At 47.0% G+C, this 10,007-nt stretch overlaps 1 long non-coding RNA gene across 1 annotated transcript; it reads left to right on the forward strand.

Annotated features, from left to right (window-relative positions):
* The first annotated feature begins 1,235 nt into the window (after nucleotides 1–1,235).
* Nucleotides 1,236–9,670, forward strand: LOC113908046. Its single transcript, XR_003515344.2, has 4 exons — nucleotides 1,236–1,421; nucleotides 2,608–4,195; nucleotides 6,455–6,631; nucleotides 8,447–9,670. It is a non-coding gene; the product is annotated as an uncharacterized LOC113908046 (long non-coding RNA).
* The last annotated feature ends 337 nt before the right edge of the window (nucleotides 9,671–10,007 follow it).

A 10,007-nucleotide genomic window follows, 5' to 3' on the forward strand; every position in this document is an offset into this window, starting at 1 on the left:
GCTTCTTTAAATATATTACTTGCCCATACATCCTCATCTTAAGATCTGCTTCCTGGGGACTTGACCTAAGACATTTAGCTTCCAGAGCATGGGAGAGAAGGCTGCAGCTGTGGCTAGGGCCAGCCAGGGACCCAGGACGACATTCTTGTAGCACCGCCAGATTTAACAAATAAAAGCTTAAATTTCAGATAAACAGGATGCCCAGCTAATTTGAGTTTCACATAAACAACAAATAAGTTTTTAGGATAAGTATGTCCCATGCAGCATGGGGGGTATACTTACACTAAGAAGTCACTCATTGTTTATCTGAAATTCAAATGTAACCAGGCATTCTATTTTTTATATGGTAATCTTAGGAAGGGCCCTACATACTTTTGCCTTCATGGGCCTCTTCATTTATGAAATTTAAAAAACTTCTATTTATGACTGAATGGATATAAAGATGAATAAAAGTCAGGTTGGATTCATTATCATATATTCATTATTATACTCAGTTTTTCCTACTTTAAAGTAAATTAAAGCATGTTCTCAGGCCCCTAAAAGTATCATGGGCTCCCGGCACTATACATACGAGGCCTAATGGAGAAGTCATCCTGTTACCAGCTTAGGAAGAGTCTTGAGTGCCATGATTGGACGTGACTGGACTTTTCTTCACCAACCATTGTTCAATAGGAACTCTGTGATTAGACTGTGTTGACTCTGTGTTAGCCCTAGTTGAGACTGTGAAGAAAAGGCCAAAGAATGGAATTTTTGGACAGGAGAGAAGCTGATCGCCATGACTGAGTTCGACATCAATACGACCTCCGTAAGAACCGCTGGTAAGCTCATTAGTTCAAGGGTCTACATGCTACAACGCCCCCCAAGTCTACATCTGTAAAGGCGTGGCCTGGGCACAGGGCGGGTGGCGCAATGGGCTCATCTGAAGGGGTCAGAACCACTGTTGGGTCAACCCCCTCCCTATGAGAGCAAGCAGGGCACCATCACTCAAAAAACTATGGCTTGGGTCCCCATCAGGCAAAGCACCGAGAGATGTTCCAAGCCAGAGCATAACCTGTTCTTGTAAACAAAGCTTTATTGAACACAGTCGTGCCTATTCAGTTCCATGTTGTTTCTGACTGCCTTTGTGCAGCCTTGAGTAGTTGTGATGGAGACCAAATGTCCCACAAAGCCTAAAGTATTTGCTATCTGGCCCTTCACAGAAAAAGTTGGCGAACACTGCTCCAGGCTGTGGGGGAGAATCGCAGGGGATTTGGTGAAAAACTGGTATTTCCTAGTATGTGAAAACTGAAAAGAAAGCCCCGCCCATCAGTCTTCGGCGGCTGCGCAGAGTGTCCCCCCCTTGCCCTCGCCCACGAATTGAAACAAAAACTCTACACGTTGTCTCCAAGCGGACGGAAATGGCTTATCTCTTTGGTTATTGGGTAAATACAGATGAGATACTTGTCCAGATGGTGTTGATAAATCTAAACTAGAAGCCCACCCCGCAAAGAGCAGGGGGAGCACGCAGGGTTAGGGAGAGGAGGACGAGAGAGATTTGGGGAGAAGAGGGGAGATGCTAGTCAGAAATTCCTGCTTGCCCTTTTGCAATCACTTAAATAATCTGTGGTGCTCGATGGGTACCTTACCTGACCTAATTAAAAATCGGATTGCTATTTTAACTGAGAAAAATAGTACTTTGAACTGTTTTAGGAAGAAGAAAAGAATAAACATTATCAAGACCATCTCTTAGAAGATTAGGACAAAGAAAAATCCAGGAGGAGAGGCTTCAAAGCTGTTTTTGTTTTCCCTGGCTTTGAAATACTTAGACAGTCCTGATAATTTTATCTTCCTCGAAATATAGCAAAGAAAGTCTGTTTACTACTCCCAGGCAATTCCATACATAAATTAAAACACACACACACACACACACACACACACACACAGAGCACTTTAAACGAACCTTTCTGTGAGTGTCAAATCCATCATTTCTCTTCCTGTGGCGAGGGCTTTATGCCACTGATCAATGCAATTCGAAAGTTTTGGAGGTGATTTTGTTTTTCATACCTTGCTATTTGATGAGTTTTCAGATGGCCATCTAAAGCACAGCTTACATGCTGTCCCTCACGGATCTCAGGGAGGCTTCAGATAAGCTGACATGGTGAGAGATGGTTAGCAGAGATAGAAATATATTTTATCTAGTTTCTTTTTTTTTTTTATTTTATCTAGTTTCTTAAGTCAGCTTTTAAAGTTAGTTCAAAGAACACACTACTTAGTGATTCATGAAAAATCTTTTTTTTTTAACCCTGAGAATAATATTTTCACTTCTCATCCTCCCATTTAGGAGGAGAGTTGCTTTAGGAACCATCATCCTTCCCATAAGAAAAGGCTTTCTAGGCACAAATATGCCACGAAAAGCACATGGACAGATAAGCTGATTCCCCTTGAACTGTATTTTGAATGTCTTGGTTTTTAAAAATGGGATAAGATATTCCATTATCCCTAATTAGAATTTTTTTTGGACAGCCAGATAGAAAGTAAGTTATTCTGTGGCCATAAAAGTAACCTACTCTTGGCAGGACGTGCATTTTAAAATAATTTTGTATATAATACGCTCTTTTTTTCTTTCAGCAAATCATCTATTAAGCACCCTGTATGGGCCAGACCCCATTGCCAAACTTAACAATAGAGGTATTAAGGATGTGGTCCTCACCATTAATTGCTCACAGCCCAGCAGGAAGATGGACACAGAAAAAAATAATTGCCGTACAATGCAGCGAGCGTGTCCATAGACCTTCACCCTGAAGTCGCCTGTTTTACCGATGGCGTGCATCAACGACATTGATTGGTTGTCTCGTTGACTGATGGATACCCAAGCCTCATTCCTAAAAGGGACATTATCAATATGGCTAATCAAATGGTATAGCAAAAGAGCAAATGGACAGATTAAGTAGACCTTAGCTACATCTCCTACTTTCTGCCAAGGAGGATAAATTTCTATCTCAACCCTTCCATGAAGAGCAGATACAGTGCATTGATAGAGCTGTGATAGCTTCCCTTTCCAGGCACAGATATTAGATAGCTTGTCTTTACCCCACCACCACTACCTTTAAAAAATATATATATATATATAATCAGGGAGCCAATACATGGGGGGAAACATTATTGTTACCTAATATTTGGGAGTGGGGTTGGGGGAAGGAATAGGGGAGTTGCTGACAGGGCTCCTGGCCCCCAGAGGCTGCAAGAGAAATATTCGCATGCACAGTTCAGACATAACTGAGTTCCCATGATCCCTATCCGCATCAGTTAGGATGCTTTGGGCTATAAGTAACTGAATATTCAATTAACGTGGCTTAAACAGGAGGGTTTATCTTCACTACATAACAGTAAATCCAGAGGCACTGGTTCCAAGCGAGGGACAAGGGTGGTATTCAAAACACTTGACAGTCGGTCTCACACAGCACTGACAGATCAGGACCAGTGGCCGACCAGACAGCTCAGCGACACACAGCGCTGCTGCCTCTGTCCGTCCGCGGAATCCTGTCCCTGGCTCCACGTTGCTTCCACAGCTCAGTGATGTCAGAACTTAGGTCAGCTTGAAAAGATTCTCTTGCCCTTGCCTTTGCGGTGAGCTGCTGAGTGCCATGCCCCAAAACATCACTGCAACACCTAACAACGAAGCCTAACAGCACGAAGGAGAGAGTGAAGGTTTACCTCGGTGCATCTCTCTTTTTATGAGGGGGAAATCTCTCCCAGAAGCCCTCAGTGGACTTCCTCTTAAGTACGATTGGCCAGAAGCTGGGTCACATGTCCATCCTTAAACCAATCACTAGCACAGGAACGAGGGCATGCCGTGGTTGGCTTGGACCAATCATCATTCATTCTCTGGGGCTGGGGCGAGCTTGCCGCCTTGCCAAAACATGTAGCTTTTGCTACCTGTACTAGAACCAAAGTCATGTGCCGTTGGCATGGAAGAAAGCACAGCAAGGAACAGCTTTTGTCAGGCAACCAGCAGTATCTGCTACATCACCCTTTTGGTGAGAAGCAGGTTTCCATTTCCCCAATACGATCACCATAGGGTGGAGGTGGGGTGATCGGAGAATCTGATCACCCCACCAGTGCTGCTCCTTTTCTCTCAGAGATGGAGCCATCAGCCTGTGCGGGCGGCCCTAGAGATCTTCAAGGTCATAATTTAAGACCAACTCATACATACAAGGTGAGTGATGGAGCGCTCTGATCTCACTAACTGTGGACAGGACGCTGTGCTTCACTACTGTCCTCGGTAGGTCACATCTGTGGCCTAGATTTACGAAGCTTGATTTATAGCCCTTTGACCGCAAGCCTTAGGTTACTCCTCCTACCTCTTCCATGTGTAGAGGGTCTAGGAGGTCAGCAAAAACCCATCCAACTACAGAGCAGACATTCTGTGATTGGGTGTTTCCAAAAAACAATGCTTAGTGAGTTCAAACCTTGTTTCAAAAAGAAATATTCATGAAAAAACAATGCCCTGATTTTATGGTCTCCCTTTCTGTAAAATGCAGGAAGTGCTCAGGTAGGTACTGAGAGAAAAAACCATAGGCGATATTTTGAATGTGGGACACCCTTTGGCCCTGCAATTGCTTGCTTAGGGAGATAGACCCATGGAGGTCAGGGCTGTGGTCTGATTACTCTGCGGGTCTACTCACTTCACACAGTGATGGCTTGGGTTCCAGGTCACATGGCACACCCACGGCCTGGGTCAGTCGTCTCACAAATACAGCCAATCCCTCTGCATAGGCTGATTACAAATAATGTCCCTAATTCTCCATCTGCCTGGATCTTTGCCATTGATAACAGACTTCACAGCTCCTCCAATCGAGATGGGGTTGACTTCCCCAATCCTTGAATCCAGGCTGACCACATGATTTGCTTTGGCTGATGGAACTTAGTAAGTGACACTGAGATAGTTCTTCAAAGCCTCTCATACTTCTTCTAATTCTCTGGGAACCCTGCACCACCCAGAGAACAAACCTGGGCTGGCCTAGTGGATTGTGAGAGACTCATGACTCAGTCACCCCCGTTGCTGTGGCCAAAAACTAGCCAAACACCTAACATAGGAGTGAAGCCATCCTGGACCAGCCGGTCTCCAGCCATCTCACCAGCTGAGAAGAGAGAAAAGAGCATGAGCAAGCCAAGCCATGATCCATCCTCACTGAGGCCATACCAGAGAACCATAGTTTTTCTATAGACTTGTGAGGAATAACTAACACTGTTGTTTCGGGGTGGTTACACCACAGTCGTTCACTCATACCCCGTCCACTATAGAGGTGACTTGAGGCTCTTCCCCACCCATCCTCCCTTTGGGAAAAAGTGCTTTAAATACCAGGGAGGGGGATTTACCATCTCCTCTGTTACAGGACAGCATGTGGTGAGGAGTCCTGCTAAAAGTTTTGCTGGTGATATTGGGGTTGCTTATGCCTTTATGAAACCCACAAGCTCTAAAGACATCCATGCCGTCAACCTGGAGTAACTTCTCAGGGCCAGTGAGCACCATTCTGCTAAATCTATTCATAGCTATCTGATAGGGTCAAAGGCTGAACGTGAAGAGATTAATCCTGGAGTTCAGTGAAACCAGGTTCACTCTTCTAGAGTTCTGGGATCCATCTTGGTGCCATGATTCTAGATACCTCTTAGCATCTGACTTTTTAAGCCATCTCAGAAATCATGATCCAAGTCCAAACCACCATATGAGGGCCCCTCCCAGCCTGGGGCACCCACCTCTCTCATGGGTGAGCTAATAACAGTCCCTTCTCCTCCATGCAGATAGCAACCCAAACACTCCAAAAGAGTTATCACCTCTGGTGCTTCAACACCGTTCTTGGCACACTCTTATTTTACCCCTTCCAGCCCAGCAAGTTTTTCTCCCTAGTCCCTATAGTGGGCCTGTGCCCAGGCTGGAGGCAGGGGATAGTCTCTAACTTGTCCAGCTCAGAACGGGCATGAAGGTCAGAAAGATCCTTGATCAGAAAAGTCCCTGAAGAGGAGCAGGAGGTAATAAATCAGCTTTGGAGAAGCAGAGCTTTTGAGTGTGCTTTGGTCCAAACCAACTTTTTTCATCATTAAATATGCCCCAAATTACAGCCCAGAGATCCAGAAATCGACTTACGTAAAAACTCAGGTAGGGAAAATGTCAAGATAAAAACAAATGGTCTCGTCTATGGAAATGTTAATGCTTTTTCCCTGCTTCCCCCCCCTTACCCCCCATCAAACAGAAACTTGCACAGTGTTCTTGCTCAAGTTCAGAATCAAGTTCAAGGAGCTCCTTCTCTCTTCTGCATTGGGTTGCCACCTCCCGTCCCCCGCCCCCACCAAAGTCCTGTGTAAAAAAATCTGTGAGGGGACCCTGAATGGTTAGGTTTATGCCATTGTGAGGTTTTTGGATGATTTTTTTTCCCCTCATGAAAGGCGCCCTTGACGAAGTTTTGTCCTCTCCCAGGGAGACGGCTGGGGACGGCCTGAGTTTCCTGAAGGAGGCAGCCATTCTGCAAAACTCAGAAGTGTGAAGCGGGAGGGTCAGTGAGCCCCAGGCTCCTGGATAACAGGGACCCTGTTCTGCTAGCTACAGACCCCTGAGATCCGAGTCTAGCAAGAAGCCAGGAATTACTGCACAAAGGTGAGCCCTCTGAGGATAACCTCCCTCTAAACTCAGAAAACTGATTATTCAGGCCTCTAATTCAGAGAGTAGGGGGTGCTTGAATTAAACATTCATTTTTATGCCCAGTTTGGCAATGGGAGTTGGGCACCAACAGTTAAGTTTTTTATCTTTTTTTAAAAAGCATGGAAAGTTTGGGGGGCGGAGGATCCTTATCTTGTGATAAGTCAGTCAGACTCCAAGGGTAACCATCAGAAACTTAGAACCAGGTGTCACTCCAGCAAAGAATGGAACTGGGTGAGAAAACCCTATGCTGGTGCTCTTCGCTTGTGAGGCTAGGGAGACTGTTCCTGTCTTGCGAGGCAGCTGCTTGCAGGAAAATGAGCAAGGGATTGAGTCCTGGGTCTGAAATCTGCCTCTGCTCTCCCGACTGGCTGTGCAGTTCTGGGAAGGCGACCTAATCTCTCTATGTCCCCATCATCACTTTCTCGGAAAACAGGGGCAATTATAAGCCCAGCATGGTGATTACATAGTTAGAGGGCATGATGCATTGTTGAGTAAGATCAATTTTAAGAACAAACACCAATAACTAGGATTATGTTTGAGCATTGTAGTTGTCCGAATAGACTGGGTTATGTGTGTTAACAAGTGACTCCAAAATCTCAGGGGCTCACAAGATGTAGTTCTAGCTTAAACAGCTGATCCATTGTGGGGGCTAAGGCTCTGCTCCGTTTGCACTTCACCTTGGGACCTGGACGATGAAAGTGTCTCCTCGTGGGTTCGTGGCAGAGGAAAAGGGAATATGATGGAATGACACAGTGGCTCTCACGGCTTCTCTTAGAAGTGGCACAGGTCACTTCTGCCAAGTCTTCACTGGCCAAAGCTAGTCATGTGGCCGAGCCTGTCCTCAATAAAATGGGAATGTTCCATGCTCCCACAGGGATAGAGAGGAAATGTTTGAACAGCATAATCCATCATTGCTGCCTGTAACAGAAAATCCCAAATACCGGAGGCAGATTCAGAGGCTGTTCCTTTCTTGTAAAATAAACCCCAAAGTAGGTGGTCGTGGGTGCACATGGAGGCTCTTTAGTCACTGGGGACCCATACCGTCTATATGCGGCTTCTGTTGTCCTTAGCTGGCCTGTTATTTTCAAATAATAGTAGAGAAATGTGTGCTCTTTTAGAAATGGGAGGAAAGGGAGGGTTCCCCTATTTAACTATTGTGCTTTCCTAAATGGGGCTGTGCCCAGCATTCCGGACCCACCGCCCGCTGCTGCCTTGGGGACCCCCCCCGACCCTCCCCCCGGCCACAGAGAGACGAGTGCCCTTTAGGAAAGCATATTAGGACTCCTTAGCTGAGCGAGTGGGAAACAGAATAAACAGGAACCTGACCCACCCAGTCGAAGTTGGGGAATAGAAAATGAGGAGACACCAACGTGAACATGAAATTGAAACGCTAAAAGCACACACAGGGACTCTGGTGCCAAACAGGTCCATGGCGAGAGGATGGAGAAGAAGCTGGCACGCTCAGGAGGGACCTGTACCACGAGCCCCATTGCACCTTCATGGTCCCAGTTAGTGAGATCTGGGAGCCAGCCACTCCATCGTACTTCCTGAGGCCTCTGGTGGATTCATTTGTGGTTTTGTCAGTCTCTTTCGAGTATTTTTCACAGATGGGGCAGGGAGCCATGCACTCTGGGTTTTGTACATCTGCACATATTTTGTCTTGTGCTTCTCCACTGTCTTCTTAAGGTCCATATCAGTGTTTGGCCAACACTGATGCCTGTCTCGGTTTTGCTCGACACAAATTCCATTGGTTGTGCTTGATCTCCCCAGGAGGACCCAAGGACCCAGACAACCCATCCAGCTCTGGTCCAGCCTCTTGCCATCACATGTAGACAGCAGCCCGGGAATCTTCTATGCCAGGAGGGCCTGCCTCACCCTAGCCTCTCTGAGGCTGATCACCCGCCGCTCACCCAGTCCTCTTGCACTTCTCCCAAAGCCCAGAGCCTCGCCACCTCTCTGGGCCATCCCGGTTTAGAATGCAGATGGACAGGGGTTGGGCATGGCCAGGGGAGATAGCCTTGTTCGGTTGCCATGTCTGCAAGAGACAGTTTTGAACAAGCAAATGTTTTGTCCCTTCAAGGTGCACATAGAGGCAGGGCCCAAATGTCCTGTGGCCTCTATGAAGAGATGAATTGGTAACTGTTCTCACTTCTTGAGGCAGCTTACTAAGAAACCAAATTGCCACCCCAAGGCTGGGCTGGCCAGCTCCCTAGACACCAGCCCCAAGCCTGGGCCTCTGAGTTCAGGCTCTGGGGGTTCCTTCCCCTTCTTCGGAAAGTATGATCAGTAAAGGTGATTTCATGGCCCACCAGGACAGTGCCAGCTCAGTCTGGAGAGCAGGCCTGCCCTGGGTGGGCCCTCTTGTGGCCCTCAGCCTCTAGTGGCAACGCGTGAAGGGGTTTACTGCCTTGGGGGATCAGGGCAGAAACTGGAACCACCTTTCTAAATGGCCTGACACAGCAGGCCTGGTTGCACAGGCCTGACAGGGCACACACGTGGTCAACGAGCAAGGGGAACCTTCTCATTTCAGTCCCCACACATAGGGTTGTGTGTTATTTCTAGAAGGATTACGCAGGCAGCCCTGTCCCGCGGTATTGGCTTTCAGTGCCACGCTCAATGAAGTAGAAAACCTGAAAGGATCCCACAGATGCAGTACCACTCCAACTCCATGTAGACTATGGGCCATCCTTTGAATGCCAGCTCTGAAAGTCATGGCGAAATGGGCCTTAGAAGCCCAGCACTAACCCAGTTAAACCATTATGGAACTGTAGGTTCAAATCTCAATCAACTCCCCTTCCCGCCATATAATATCATTAGAGCACATTTTTGCTAGACCAATCCTCGGATATTATGCCTTAATCCTAACCCAAAGTCTCTGCTTGCCTAGAAATGTCACAAGGCAGGGCGCCTGGGTGGCTCAGTTGGTTAAGCGACTGCCTTCGGCTCAGGTCATGATCCCGGAGTTCCGGGATTGAGTCCCGCATCAGGCTCCCTGCTCAGCGGAGAGTCTGTTTCTCCCTCTGACTGTACCTCCTCTTGTGCCCTCTCTCTCTCAAATAAATAAAATTAAAAAAAAAAAAAAAAAAAGAAATGTCACAAGGCAGGAGGGCTCCACATGCTTCCCACTAGTCTTCTTTCAGATAAACAGTTGATTGTTCCTGGGTCCCCTGCTTCTCTGCCTCCCATCAGAAAGAAGCCCAGGATTCTCTCACTCTGAACCTTTTCCAGAAAATGAGGCTGGAACTCCCTGGCAAGGGAAAGCTGAACTCTGCAGGAGGATGGATACACCAGCACCCAGACACCTGCTGCAAGGTGGGCATGCTGGAGGTGA

The sequence above is a fragment of the Zalophus californianus genome, chromosome 16 (assembly GCF_009762305.2).
Source record: "Zalophus californianus isolate mZalCal1 chromosome 16, mZalCal1.pri.v2, whole genome shotgun sequence".
Classification (NCBI taxonomy): domain Eukaryota; kingdom Metazoa; phylum Chordata; class Mammalia; order Carnivora; family Otariidae; genus Zalophus; species Zalophus californianus.